The 16,799-nt window shown below is 31.3% G+C and overlaps 2 protein-coding genes and 1 long non-coding RNA gene across 5 annotated transcripts in view; 2 read left to right on the top strand and 1 right to left on the bottom strand.

Moving 5' to 3' along the window:
• The window catches only part of LOC131846023 (solute carrier family 12 member 6), a 334,208-nt gene that overhangs the window by 233,896 nt on the left and 83,513 nt on the right, over positions 1–16,799 (top strand). The gene's annotated exons all lie outside the window — the stretch shown is intronic.
• LOC131846030 (trypsin CFT-1-like) overlaps positions 1–16,799 on the bottom strand; it is an 86,870-nt gene that overhangs the window by 15,577 nt on the left and 54,494 nt on the right. The gene's annotated exons all lie outside the window — the stretch shown is intronic.
• The window catches only part of LOC131846032 (uncharacterized), a 33,129-nt gene continuing 16,849 nt past the window's right edge, over positions 520–16,799 (top strand). Inside the window, exon 1 of the long non-coding RNA XR_009357666.1 lies at positions 520–602. This is a non-coding gene — a long non-coding RNA (uncharacterized LOC131846032). The remainder of the gene's footprint in view (positions 603–16,799) is intronic.

The raw sequence follows: 16,799 nt of genomic DNA, 5'->3' as shown, positions 1-16,799 counted from the left end.
TAAATGATCAAATTTTGATACTATGTTACATGGAAAATAATATTATTTTTACTAGCTGTTAGCCGCGACTTCATCTTCAACTTTACTCCCTTCTACTTTTGATATAAAATATAACCTGTGTTAACAATATCCGTCCAGCCGTTTAGTCGTTAAAAGGTAATAAATAGACATACATTATTTATGCAAACATTTCTGTAATCATGAGTATGATTGGTTGGCCTGGTTGTTTTATATGTATTTACAAAAAAAACATCTAAGTATTTATGTCAGTTGACGTCGGACTAGATGGCGTTGTGTTAATTGTTCAGGATTATTTATATAAATAAATACATAACCGAAACTCATTTTCGCATTTATGAAATTGGTATGAATTAAAGGAATTTAGAATGATAATCATAGTTGAAATAAACAAGTTATATTACGATAATCTGAAGTGCATTGCTTACAAATATGTACTATCACTGGTAATATTAGTGCATATTGCACTCCCAGACGAGTGGCGCAGTTGAGTTTGAATACGCTATCGGTTAATTTAATGTATTACTTAGTTGTTATGTACTGCGAGAAATATTTACATGAAGAATATTTGCTGGTATCCAAAGGTATGTAAATAATTCGTAATTTTAACTTTACTTCGAATGCCCGGAGGTAATTTGTTACCGTAAACTATTCATTTTATGTAAATAAAATGTGGTAAATAACTATACAGCCCATCTGATTGGTTACCGTAACCAATAGATACCTGAAACATCAGGGGTATCACGTGCGCGTTACCACTTCTAAGAAACCTTATTATAACCTACTTAAAGAACCCCATTCAGTAATCTCTATAGAAAACCTTAGTAGATAGTTAATTCCATAATGTGAATGTGTGCGGGAAGAAATACAAAATTAAATAGGAAAAGAAAGAAAGGTGTTGCCCATAATAGACATATAGATAAAGAGATATTTTCTCATTAATATAGTTCATTCATAGTACATATATGTAAATTAATATTTTTTTCATATCAAACTAAACTGCATTTGCAGAAATTGATGTAAAAATATTGTTTATGTTTTTTATCACCGATAATGATCATTTTAAATGGTTGGATCTTAAAAGTTAAAACTCTTTGTATTTTGCCGACTAGTCAGTTATCAGTCACATGTCTGATAAAATTTAACCTACTTTCACTTGGATATATATAAGATTTGCCGACAAAGGGTATCACAGTTTACAGTACTTGCTCTATTGATTTCTGGGCTAAAGTGTAAGAATGAGACTTCTCACCGGGCAAGAAAAAGATGGTGGAGCTTCAGAATCAGCTCTCATAAAAGGTCTGTGTTAAATATTTTATATATAATATAATATTTCAGTATCCTAAAAGCGGTATAGAATATGACTTTAATCAATTTATTAATTCCTTTACCTTTATAAATAGGGAAATTTGAAAGAGTTGTATTGAAAAGTAAAAGTAAACTTGCATGCAAAGAAGCTATTACGAAATTAAAAAATGAAATATTAAAAGCTAAAGTATATATGTACATACAGTTTTTACGCTCTATTATAACTAAGTAATATTATCCTTTTAAATACGTATAAAGGATCTAGTAATTACTATAGAACCAAGAAGTGAGTAAAACTCTATTGCACATGCAATCATCTAATGAAAAAAAAATAGTTTTACAGAAAGGCATATCACATTAATTACTCGAACTAAATTTATTAGACATGTAAAAAAGTATATAAGTAAGAGGGCAAATAAAAAAAAATTAAAAATGCTGAGATCTCAGAATATCACTGTGCTCTCCCTCTCCCCGTATAGTATTATTATTAAGAACAGAAATGTTACATATGTAAATAGAATAAATAAATAGATAAATAATAAATTTAATGGAGTTTAGTTTGTTTTTAGTAAAATAGAGAACGTATTTTATACTCGGCATAAAATATAATAATGAAGGTTTACGACCAATGTGTGTTGCCAGTGATGACTTACGGAACAGAGACGTGGTCGCTAACTATGGGCCCCATCAACAAGCTCAGAGTCACTCAGAGGGCAATGGAGATGGCTATGCTCGGAGTTACTCTGCGTGATCGAATCAGAAATGAGGAGATCCGCAGAAGAACCAGAGAGACCGACATAGCCCGAAGAATTGCGACTTTGAAGTGGCAATGGGCAGGGCACATAGCTCGTAGGACAGATGGCCGTTGGGGCAGTAGAGTCCTCGAGCAGCGTGGGAAGACCTCCAGCAAGGTGGACCGACGATCTGGTCAAGATCGCTGGAAGGCATTGGATGCGAGCAGCGCAGGACCGATCGTCGTGGAGATCTTTGGGGGAGGCCTATGTCCAGCAGTGGACGTCTTCCGGGCTGCGATGATGATGATGATGAAAATATAATAAATGGAATTAAAATATTTAATTATGTACTCAATCAAAATTACAACCACAGTTATTGCCTATTAGAAGTATATATAGTAAAACATAAATCAATCAAACAATCACTTTATTCGCTGAATATACATATAGGGATGGCAAATGGTAAATTTAACAGTTTCTCTATATTTTGCCCAGGAGTAGTAGACGTTCTAACTTAAATATTTAACAATAATAATAATAATATGGTGCTTTAAATAGTTTATTATGAATATTAATTTCCCTATATTTGCAAATAAAGTATTGAATTTATTTACTTAAGAACATAACATGTAACCACGATTTCTTTTATCTTTTGTTATTTAGTATAATGATAACAAAATGTTGTTTACTCAAGGATATTGAATTATGAAACAGATTTCTTTAGTAACATGAAGGCGTTTCTACTTCGTTCTATACGTAAGATAATGTTGATGATATTATTACAAAATCAAGTATGTAACATATCTCCTTAACATTTTACATGAAGTGAGTTTCTTAAGTATGAGCACTTACAGTTTTTCTAACATTAATGATACTACAATATTTATGTTATAAATATTATACTGTGAATGAAGAAACAATAGTAACTGGCAGTCATTTGTTTTATGTACGCAAATCTTTTTAAATTTATTTCTCAACTAAAGAATGTCACCTTTATTTTCTCATATTTTTCCTGTTGGCACAAGGTGAACTTCTACAGGAATTTTCCAACTCCTGTATAATATTCTGTTGTACCACACACAACAAAGTTACAAACATTTCGTTTTATCTACGCCACGCAATTTCATGTTTATTTTTTCCTCCGCCATGAAAATGAGGCGGCGTGCATTGGTGTCACTTCAAAACTGTACTTCGTTATTTCAATATGACAAACCACGCCTAAAAGTAAGATGTAATTTTTTTTAAATAACAACTACATACTTTCGCTTTAGTCAATATATAATATATAAAATATATAGGTGTCACGGTTAACGTAATATTTGACGTAACCACGTTTCGGTATATTTAAAAACCACCGCGGCTGAGAACAAGGCTACCACCATCTCTCGGATCAATTTATTTTTTGCCGCTGTTTCCATCACCAGAGAATCAGTCTAAAGTATAAATGGTATTTTTTTTTTGATATGGTTTACTGTAGCATATAATATTTTGGCAAAATATACAGCAACAGATAAGAGAATGGTTTGAAATATACGAAGCATTTCTGAAACCATTTAGAAGCTGAACAAATATCACTGCGTTGAAAAGCACTCAGTAATCAAACTGGTACAGAGCAAAGTTAGTCTAAATGAGGGGTATAAGCGATCCCGGAATTTATGTAAGTGAGTTCAGCTGACATTGCAGAAATTATTGTTTGTTCGCTACGATTTCGGCTTTATGGCAACGGACTCATGAATTAGAAACAGTCGCGTAACTTACTGCGATTTTAACTTTAATTATTACAGTTCAGAGTCTATTTTGACCTGCAATTTTTAGTTATAATGACTATTTTAAAGTTATGTATAAAGTTTACAGGGAATTTCGCGAAATTTAATGTGTCTTAGCGTGAATTCCCGGATATTAATTTTATGATGTTATAACTTATTAGTTTTTAGTACATATATTTTGCTTATATAAATTAATAATGGTATATATAATACCTTTTTATATATTTAATTGCATATTCTATATAATATTGCTGAATATTATTGAATTGTTTATAATAGAAGTATTATCATTATAATTAGTAAGGCTAGGTACAGGTAACGTAACCTAGGTTGTATAACTATTATGCATACGTTATGCTTATAAACCGTACAAAAAAAACTCGCGAAATGATAATCAAAAACAGAAAAATACTTAGTGTAATTTAGAAGTAAGTGGGGAAACAAAGGGACTACGTCTATTATTAAGTTTTAATTTACTATAACTGTTACAGTTGTAGACCATAATGTTTTGTAAGTTATTTGCATTAATTGATTATATCAGTCTTGTTCAAATCGCAATATTCTAGACTGCAAAATTGATAGTTAATTTTATAAACAGTGTTAATAGTGGAGTTAAATCTGTAAACTTTTAGAGACTAAACTTTGTCCCCATTGTTCCATAACAAGTTTTTTTCTAATTTATCCATAACAAATTTAATATATAAAAATTAGTATTCCCATTAATTTAATTACATAAAAAATATCTGGCTTCACTTATTCACTTATTTTTTCCATCTAAATAAGCATAATGTCTATGACATAACTTTTTAATTGTATATTATAGGACTATTCTTACAGTTATAATAAAAATAGACAATTAAAAAGTTATGTAATAGACACATAATAAGTGTTAAACTTAAAATTAAATAGACAATTTCTTACTTCAATAACATAAGTATAGTGAAGAATATATTATAGTTACAATAAGAGTTATTATAGTGTCATTGTATACGGAACCAGTGCCCTAGGGTTAATGATCAACTTAACCCTTTACAGTAAATAAGCACGACTGGCATACTGATTGCTGTCGTGTCCCAGATAAGAAATCGCCCGGCTTTATAAGGGTTGAGCAGATAATCTACTGAAAGCATTTCATTACATTTTTCTAAGCTCTTTAGCTTTTAACTATGATACTTTTTCATTCGTTTACATGAAGCGTATTTATTTTTATTGTGTATACTTCTTTAGTGTGCACAATAATAAAAATGTATACTTTTATTTAACACAAAAGATTTAACGTACTAATAATTTTGATGTCTATTTCATTTTATTAAAAATTATCCTCATAGTTTACTACTGTTAAATCTATGAAATAGACATCAAAATTACTAAAACGTCAATTACAATATGTTTTATACAAATGCAATAAATAATAATTTATTCACACGACAGATTAGATTTTACTAGCAATGTATGTAAAAAAAAACTATATCTTATTCTAGCTATGACTTCGTGCATATAATATCCTTACAAATTTGTCCCTACCATTTTATTTAACGAGTCTAGAACTAGAATGGTAATAAAACTGAGGGGCCACCTGATGATAAGTGATGAAGTCGCCTATGTACATGAACAGAGTACTAGGGATATTACGTCATACTTTTACAACGTATACATTGTCATTCCGGAGGACTACGATGTCACGCTTCCGTTCCTTATAAATTTACTGCCATATCTCACAATACAACCAAAACAATTTTTGCTTACAAAGCAATCAGCTTGGAGGTCGAAACAAGTAAAACAGAAGACGACTTTGTACCTCAAAATAAATCTATTTTAAGTAATACATGTCGAAAGAATGACATCATTCCAAACAATGATATTTTATTTCTTAGTACCTACGTATTGGATTATTTTTTAAGTAAATTGCGATATTATTATTAAACCAGTATTATCAAACAAAAACCCAAAATAATGTTCATAATGTACTGAATATAGTAGAATATATAGTGTATATGAGGATAAATAAATATTCACTTTGCATAAATATTTACATAAACACGTCTACGAATTCTGGTAATTTAACATTCGACAAATAAGCGTATACTTGTACGTTAATTACTAATATATACGGATAGTGTGTACGCTCAATGTAATCCGCAGATTACAGCGGTAGCCGGAAAGGAGAAAAGCCAACATTTCGCCGACGAGACGAGATGAAAGCTTTGTGGTACACAGATAAACAATGACATTCTTTTGTCGATCGCTTTGAATCGATATAAAGGGAGCGAATAGTCGACGCCTGTGACTCATTTACACCCATTGTAGCGTTTTCGGCAACGTCGTGATTTTGTATTGAAATTAATTTGGCCTTTCATGTCAAGTCATCACATGGACTTTTTTGTAATAAGATATTCTTTTTTCTTCTAAATGTAGTCTGTAATATTGCGACCTCGAAAGGAATAAAAATTAAGTAATTTACGTAAATTAACTAAAACGTTCAAACCTCTAACATTATTGTCCCTAAACCAAAACAATGTCACATTACTTCAAAATTTTGAATAAAAGTAATAAAAGCAAATTTTAGTAGCTAGTAAATTTATATACTGTAACTATATTATAATCTCTCTCAAATTGTAAGAGATTGACCAAGCTGTTTACTACCGTAACTATTATAAAGCTATGATGCTGAAAATAGTCACAACGTTGCATGCAAATGAAATTAGTCAGAATGTATTTGTCTCAAGAAACTCCACACTTATTATTTTAGTTGGTAAACACTTCATTGCATTCAGGAATAGAGAAATTGTTTGTTTAACAGTAATCCAATTTTATTTGTACTGTGGAGAATTTTCTCAAATCCAAATCCATTGTTTTATTTTCAATGTGCTGTTTCTTTTTGTAAATCGTTAATAGTTGAAAATAATATAGAGCAGAGAGAAAATCATCATTAATTTAAAAATTCGAATACAATCCTTATATTTAAATAGAAAACGAAATGAATAGATAACATTCATTTCGCTACTGAGTAGACGAAAATATCCGAATGTTGATGGTCCTGTTTTTTATCTTATTTTTCATATGTTCCACAAGGTATTTATTTAATTTTCTGCAGTTGAACTCAGTGAGTTCAAGATGAAACAGCAGAAACATGCATTCTGTAAGTAACTTGCCGAGTGTAACGTTGACCTACTTTGTCTTGCCTCAGTTGTTAACAACTTAACAATTGTAAAGAAAGCACAACTTCGCGCGTACCTTTTTAGGTCGTTGCATCGACATGGATATAATCGGCATGCTTTTTACAGCTTCAATTCTCTTTATTTAATAAAGATTAACAGTACAGACTTATAATAGGAAATGACGTAAAATTAAAGAGTAGGTGCAGAGGTCATAACTTTCGGTCCATAAATCACCTTTTAATCAACCTTTTATCATTCCTCCACTCAGCACGACTCTCACAAGAGGAGCATTTAGCTTACTACTATCAAACTGGCTAGGTAGATTTATTATTTGTCTTTCGAAGTTTCTTTCTAACATACACAAATGTGAATATTCAAACTCACAAACTGTATCTCAATAAATCAAAGAATATTCTTTGTGTAAGATAGCCTTCTATCAAGGAAGTCTATATAACATCACAAATAAGAGTTACGTATAGTAAGCAAGGCTACCCGGGCCATTTGTAAAATATATGTACCATATATTTGTGGCAGTCTATATTCGTATAGTTCTCCCATTTAATAGCAGAGCATATAACACTAACAATACTGTTTATATAAAGTATCGGAGTTCATATATTGACATGTCGACTCTGCGACGGGCGTGAATTAATAGGCATTTTGTATTCACGTCACTTTCGTGGTCTAGACATTATCTAGTGCGGTCGCTTGATAAATCAATGAACGTTCAAGAATACTGAGGTTAAATTACCCGCTTTATTCGAAACAATAGGCTTAATTTTGTATGCTCCAACTCTGAATGGCAATTAACATACTAGTATAAGTTTAATCAAATGTTATATGAAGAATAGTTTAATCAGATGTTTGATGAATCTTTACTCACACACATGGTCGAATACTAATTTTACCGCTAAAGTATTACTAGCTGCTACTTTAATGTGACTCCATTCTTTAAGATATTCTAAATTTAAAATGTTATCTAACAAATAACATTTGTGTATTTTATCATTTATGTGAATTATGTATTCTATTTTTATATCTATGGTTATAAGCTTAAAGCACATGTAGTACACTGAACATTCCTTTTTTTCTATATTACATAATTTCTATTTATAATAAATCTTTAGAACACGTTCAATCGGATTCGCTTATTCTTATTTCATGCATACATTCTACATTACTAAACAAACAGTGATAACCAACCTCTTTTCAGTTTGCAACCTTTTTTCGTGTTTCCACACTTTTCTATGATTATACTGTCATTGTTATTAGAAAATAAGTAGTTCCACTAGTTATTGGCCACGTCTTCGCTCATTAAGTTAAATCCCCAATTTAAAATTCACCCATCCCCATAGTTGCCGTTCTGAAGGAATTGATTCATGAAAAATCATGATATACCTATGTACTTATTTGATTTTGGGAGTACTCCTAACATCGTATATATGTAAAATAGTCAATCGTAATTTCTGCTTAATATTGTTTTTGCATACAAACTTTCTATGCCAGTTTTGACTTATTCATGTATTTTTCATATATGTCTTAAAAACAAGATCTGTCGATAAAATGAGCTTTCTAGGACTAGGTTCGTAGGCCTTGATGAGTCCTTCTCTTTTTATATAGGTATAAGATTAAAAACAAAACTTAATTAAAACTGAACCTTGTACATTTTTTACATATAATAATAACAACTTCTGAAAGGCTCTGCCGAAAGAATTTTAAATAAGCAAAAAAGAAAAACATCGTACACAAATAAAACAAATTTAATTAAAAATCGGGAACTCTACAGATATTTGTTAGAAAGCGGGTTCGGTTTCGTGTAATGAAATTACAAAGAGGTCTCTGAATAGTCCTGGAGATCAATCGTAATAAATGAATGCGGTGTCAGAAAGGCAGATTTCCTTTCCAAAACTTATTGAACGTGATTATTATAGCGACGGATTCCAGATTGGCTGATGTTGAATTCTTTAGAATTAATTGCCTTATCTTAGGAGTCATAAATTGATATTAAAATATTAAGGGAATTAATAAAAGAGAATCGGAAATAGTGCTTCTCGAAAACAGCTTCAGCACTGTTTTAATATTATGTCTGAAGTTACGTTTATTTCACAATTTCTTTTACATTCCTCAAGAATAACAATGGAACAGAATTAAACCATTATGCCAAACATCTACACTCCACTTGGCTAACCTAACTTGACTTTTGATTCTGTTGTTTTATTCTATTTGTTATCACTGTACTGTTTCAACTTGGAGAATAGTAAATTTATTTGTTACTAAGTTGTAGGTAGTCATATTCTTCACCTAGATTAAAATCATTACAAGATTTCAATAATATTAGTATCCAAATAGCCAATATAGGAGATATAATCAAAATAATGGATAGTGGAATTTTTTCAACATAGGTATACTCCTAAATTCCTATGTGTTCCATTTACCTTTAAGAAATTAGCTTTTTACATTAGCATACTCAATAACGAAGTATAAATTCGAAACAGGTAGGCAACCATTACAATGTTAATACGACCCGAGTAAACGGCTCTTCTGTTACCAACATTTAATTATTGTCCAACATAATTTAATTTAATAAACATCTTTATAAACACGTTGAGAGAAAATTTTGTAATAATTATTCCAGAATAATCAACATTAAGCTTTTATTGCAAAGTTTTAAGCTTTTAAAACTAGTTTTCCCTCAGGGATATATCGGTGGTGAATTTCCGTTACGTTTAAAAGTTACTAAACAAAATTAAAATAATGTGGGACAAGCACTTACAAGGAGATAAGGTTTAAAAAATCACTTTAAATATAAGTATAAGTTAGTAAGTTCGATTAAAACAGAATCGTATAGTCATCAATTCGAATAAATACTTTATTTTCTATTAAGATAAAGTGCTATACCATATAATGCCAGTTCACTCCATTTCCATTAAGGAATAAAGATAATCAGATCGAACTATGGCAATAATCACGGTTGCGAATACTCACATAGATATTGCGTATAGCGATACGCACACACTCGCAGGAGAGGGGTTGCGTCGTGACGTCACGCGGGAATGGGACAGCCGATAATATGATGCCGATGTTCGAAAAGGAGGAAATATAGGCCAAGCAGCGACCTACCTTTCTGATACAGTGGAAGAGCCACCTACGACAACTATGGACCCCGTAATAAGGTCGGCTACGTACTGGGAGATCAAATTATAGACGGGTCTTATTTTTGTGTTAGGGTGACGCAAAATCGTTAGTGTTATTCACAAATGGAATACATAAAAAGCTTTAATATGCTGTATTCTAGCGAAATATGCCGAAATACATATTATAAAATACCTACACTTACGTAACCGTACGTGACTACTTAGCATATTGATTTTGTATTAAATTGTGTGGTAAATGGAAAATCTAAGTATACTCATAAAATAAAATTTCTGTGACCGGTAATGTAGGTCTATAAATAATAAAGAAGAAAATATATTTCTGTCATAAATAACTCTGTCCCTTCGTAAACGTCAATTTATCCTATCATTCTTTCGCACTTTCTGCTACGATTTCCTTTTTGTGACTAAATATAAAAATAGTAATGAAAACGTTAAGAACGAAAGGAAGGAAGAAATCCAGTCATTCTCGGTATAGGAAATAACTTAACATTTATATAACAAATTGAAGGACACATTGTCAAATTGCCACATGACAGAGAAATGTGTTTTTGTCAGCCGTTCCCAGTATTTCTGATTAATATTTTACGTTTTAGATATTCCACTAGAGATGGTATTATATTCAATACTTAGTATACGCTATATATAGTACGTGACACTGTTTATTATTATATATACTATTTTCTTTTTAACTTATTTACTTGTTTTTAATTAAATCGATTAAACAAGTCATTATACTCACAGCTTCACCTTCAACTAATACAAGATTTTATATCATTAAAATTATTTTATATTAAGTAAGATTTAGTACTATTTAAAATATCCAAATGTCTAATCATAGCGAATTGTGTGAACGTAATTTTCTTAGTAATTATGCTAGTAACTATATGTTTATTTTTTGTTCATATATTGACATGTTACATTTCGTCATTATTTTCATAAATATGGTGTAAAGAATGAAACAAACAGGATGAACACACCCCTTATACCTGTAAGCGAGGACGACGACCCTAACCACACCTTCCTACAATAATTGGATTCAAATGCGGATTAGAATTGCTGGATCCGAACAGTGTGTGGAATTGTTAGCAGTCCACAGATTACTATTTGCGTTCAAGCATTTTGTATGACTTATCATATGACGAATTTTGGGTTTCTGCACTCGCTATTTGGGATTCCGTATGTGCCCAAATTATTAAAGAAAAAATAACATATACCACGCAGTTTTCTTGATAATTATATATTAGAGTCCATTACGACACTTTACATTAACTAAAAAATAAAATATATATCAAAATAGTATGCAATATGGAGCATATAACTTAGACGAATGTGTTAGGGTTAGCGATACGTAGCGCTAACAGCAGTAGATTAAGGTGAGTAATCTCATTACATTATTTCTAAACTATATAAGATATATTACAAAACAATATTTAAAGAAATAAGCTAAATTTTACAAACAAAATATACTATTATAGTTTGTAAGCAACACAATAATATAAACATTTATATATTTATGAAAAACATTATCCTCTAAATATGGTATGCAGTATTCCCCTTAAATTACCTATACATTAAAGATATCCCAGTTGGTTACTACAGGCACTATATAATATTACATTACGTTACGTACCTACGTTTTCTCACGTGGCCCTGAGTACTGACGAAAATAATTTCTTAATTTCCTAATATTATATACAGACTGAAAAGAAAGAGGGGCCCCTGGAGAAAAAAAATACGCAATATATTAAAGATAGTACTAACATTTTATTAAAACATAACATTATTATCTTTTTACATTTAATAAAATCGTGACGTGTATATCTATTTGTCTATATGTGTTACGGTTTCATGTAAAAAAGGATATAGGAATTAGAATGAAAATTTCACAGCATATGTTCTTAAATGTGGATCAACATAAGCTAAGTAATACCACAGATAACATAATATTACATAGTATAACGAAGAAAAATACCCCTCAAATGGGTACTTGCTTAGTTTGGGACCTGTGTGACAAAGTGTGTAGGCTTGTAAGCTGTGTTTTCGTTGAAAGATCAAGATAAAAAAACAATTATTTTAAAGTATTATAGTCTAGTATTCATATAAATAGGAACATATAAAATATTGTATACATATTTGCATAAAGCTGACGAAATGAAAAATTAAGTTATAATTAAGTTTTTGTTTCATATTGAAGATTAACGATTATAATTATACAAACAATAAACCCGTCCTACACGGTACCGCGCCAAACAGGATCCATAATTGATCTGCTGTTTGTAAACCTAAAAACATTATGGAATGCAATGCATAAATAACGGCCTCGGTGGTCTAGCGGTTTAGCACAGCGCCTTACTTCCGATGGTCTCGGGTTCGATTCCTCTCACGGCACAATCATTTGTATTAATGAACATCATTGTTTGTATCGGTCTGGATGTTTTCTATGTATAACATGTATGTATTTACGAAAAAAATATATATCTATGTATGTATAGTTATCTAATACCCAAAATATAAGCTTGAGCTAGCTTAACTTGGGTTCTAGATGGCGCTGTTTAAATTATCTTGAAATAATTATGATATGGGGTATAACATCTCAGTCCTCCGATATGACTACCAATGAATATCTCGACCGTCACTTGATCCTATAATATCCCTGGATGATCCGTGAAGCCGTATATTCCGGAGAGTCGCCAGTTAATTTGACAGTCCAATTTAAAAAAATGAGAATTGTCCTAGGTTATTAATATAATTTTATTTTATTAATTTTCTACAAAGTATTTCTAGATTGAAATACTTTGTAGAAAATTAATATTATAGTATAAACTAACGCATATAATAAGAAGGAAAACAAGCATGGGTGTGTGGGCATAACTTGTTTAGTCAGTCATGTAACAAAGGACAAACGAAACAAAAACTTTGTTCATCAACATGTACCAACTACACGGCAAAGGGAGGGGGGGAGTCACGTGTTACCCGATTCTCGGAATAAACGTTTGACGGAGAAATAAATATATATTCTATATAATTACAAACGTACACTCTAGAATATTGTAATAAAAGTATCTGGACGAAAAATCTTTACTCGACATCTTATTTTTTACCGTAAGTTTAACGATTCTACCTGAAACAAAAAAAAATATCTCAAATGTATTTCGAAGTAACTCTGCAGTCAAAAAGCATCTATAACAAACCAAGACTAATGGCGATAAAGTCGCACTATTGCCGCAACTGTTTTAATTACCAGCGAAATATGCCTTCAGCCGTCTGCTGAAAAGTAGCCGGCAGCCCGGCAGGTAAATGAACGACGCTGGGGTGACATGCCTCAGCAGAATGCTCGGCCAAAGAGCTCTGCTCGAGGGCCGTACCCTGCGGTCCGCAAGGACCTGCGGACTACTTAGAACGGTGCGATATATGGGCATATCAAGTCAAGACTTGACACTCCATTTGAATATATAATAATCGTACAGGTAGATTTGGTATATTGACGACCTCGGTGGTCTAGCCGTTTAACACACCGCTTCCTGTGTCCTTTACTTCTGTGGTCGCGGTTTTGATTCCTCGCACGGCACAAACATTTGTATTTATGAGTATGATTGTATGTATCGATCTGTGTGTTTACTATATATAATATGTTTGTATTTACAAAAAAAAACTATATATTTGTATCAGTGTATATTCATAACACAAACTTTAGCTAGCTTATTTTGGGTCTAGATGGCGCTGTGTAAATTGTTCCGTGATTATTGTTATTTATTTTAAAGTATCTAACACAAGTACCTACTCATTTTCTGCTTAAGTAAGTAAGCACGTTTCATGTTCCCATTTACTAATATGCTCTCAGTAAATTCAGCTGGGAGTTACCAAGTAATTCTAAATGGGCCATAAGTCAGAGCTACTGACGCCATATCCCACGGCGTACATATTAAAACGTCCCTTAATGCCTTGATCACTCACAGATTTCTATCTACAATACTAACTACTACCCGCGACTTTCTTCTACTTCTTCACTGTAGACAAAAGATACGCATGTCCTTCCTTGTGATATTTTCTATCTTCATATCATTCGTCGTTTAATCTTGAAAAGGTGACACACAAACTGACAGACATACTTTTATTTACAATAATAGATAATAAGTAACGTTAACGTTACGTTAACTATTACATTTATTTTTCGTTTTCCTTGCATACAAATCATTTATTGTTTAAATAAACTATAGTAATTTTTTTTTGTTAAATAACAAAAAGAAATTACTCAAAAGTATTCACAATACTGTTTACTTCAATTTAGAAGTAATGAAGTAATAACTACGATGAACACGAAAGAACGATGTATAAAGACTACCCTAATTCCAGTAGTTAGAGTAATCAATACTTCTAATATATTTAAATTTTAAGATAATTCGTCAGTTAGTCCTAAGCTAAGTAGAACTTGTGTTATAGGTACTAGACAACTGATAGAAATATGTACTTAAATACATTTTGGAAGGTTATTAACGGAATTTAATATAATATTATTTCATAATAATTTTTCAGTAAATGGGCAGGCAAACAAGTCAGACACATTCAGTGTTACGTATAAGTCTATATATATCTTTTCCCATACATAAAACGAATAAAAATACTCATAATAATAAAAAATATACGCTCAAACAATACCATACAAAACAAAGCCGTACTAAACCCTTAAAAACAATAACATCAATTGAACGTGGGTGGGCTTAAACAGAAATATTTTTTTTCCGGATTGGTTTCTATTTTTATTTGAAAATAAAAACCTTAAAATAAAACTCACAAAGTCGAGCATCACGTTCAAACACTCTGAGAACTGGGTTCTAACACTGACACTTATATCTATTTACAGTTGCAAACTGTTACAATTGCAAATTTACAGTTACAATTGCAAACTCAATATTACCAAATATGAGTACGACGAGTATTCATTTTTTTTATAAGCCTGGACAATTAACACAGCACCATCCAGTCCTATGGTAAGCCGAGGTTGTGTATTGGGTACTAGACAACTGATAAAAATACTTACATACTTTTTATTCTTCTTTTTTTTATAATACATACATAATATACATATATAACACATAGACCGATACAAACAATCATAGTTATGAATACAAATGTTTGCAACGTGAAATGACTCGTCTCTGTCACGTTGGATTCAAATGTACACAGAGGAATGGGCATGTAAGTATTACGTTGACCATGATGTCGTATACGAGTCCTGAAGGTAAATTATTATTCGCAATAACATAAATGTATCTATAACAAATATTTACAGGATTGTACTTTTAGGTAATGGCTGAAAGGGATTGTGTGTGTGTTGTGTTGTTGAAAGATTGTTAATGGGGAATAGTAGACCCATTGCTAACCATTTACCATGTGGGTGGACCTCTACGCGATTTCCCCCTGGAAATTATCGCAGTGAAATCTTGGTGAATTCGTCATGATGGGAATTGGCCTAACTTCATATTCATCCTATGATCCTTCACTGGTGCCCCGCCAGCGTATATCGTTAGCGCAGTCGGGTGCACCATTCCATTAATATCCATTAAAAAAAAACCTAAGTAGAGTAGTCAAAACCTATGCCAACGTTATGGCGACTCATTAGCTAAATTGAACTAATACATATATTTTATAGACTCACAAAACCAAAGTCAATAAATTTAATGCTATGTTGTTTATCTTTACGACCCATTTTGACGTTTTATGAGTCTAATAGGCGGCACATAAAGGTATTCGAAAAGGGTTGTGTACAATGTACATAAGAATACCGAAAAGGCGGAAAATTCTGCTAGAAATATTTAAGATTTTGATACATGAAAGCAACCACCTCTAATTGCGATAAAATATACAATAACGTGGTAGTAAACTCATCAATTGCAAACAGAATCTTTGAAGTTGATAGAGATAGAGAGAGAGCGTGATATTTAGTAATGATACTTAGTAGTGGACTCAAAAACTTCATGAAATGGAATAAATCTCCTCTATTTGATAGCCGATTAGTATTAATATTAATTCAAAGTCAAGACCACATAGGAGCCTCCCATGTAACCGTATCGCAGTTAATTTTCATTTACATTTTCAAGTAGTTTTCTGCTATTTCAATATTATTATGCTCATCCCGTATCCTCAAAGGACTAGTTAAGAATATATATGGATCTTATACATTTAATGTGGTTAAATATACAATTCGTAAACACCTACATTTTAAATTATAATATCTCTATATAAGAATTCATTAGTTGATACGCGATTTGGAAAGATTTTGTTAGTCAAGTCACAGATAACATAATATTACATACAAGCTTACAATTTCAATATGAAAATAACTACTAATTGCTAATTAGAAGATAAAATTAGGCTGAGTTCGTTTGTCCAACTGTTCCAACTGAACCGCGAAGCAGGAATGTGTCAAGATAAATCAATTTCCTCCCGTTCCTAAACTTCTAAAATAGTTAAGAAGACTATTCAGAATGACTAATACTAGTAAAAGTCACGCATCTGTACTATTTAAGAAATAGAAAGAAAGGAATATTTTTTTTATTGTCAACCATTATTATCAAACGTACACATACTTATAAATAAAAATTATTATTTATTATACATTTACTATTGTTAGATATTATATTTATATTTGAAAATAGAACA

The sequence above is a fragment of the Achroia grisella genome, unplaced genomic scaffold, assembly GCF_030625045.1.
Source record: "Achroia grisella isolate CSIRO2021 unplaced genomic scaffold, CSIRO_AGI_Agris_v1 utg487, whole genome shotgun sequence".
NCBI lineage: Eukaryota > Metazoa > Arthropoda > Insecta > Lepidoptera > Pyralidae > Achroia > Achroia grisella.
This window is presented reverse-complemented; position numbering and strand designations above follow the sequence as displayed.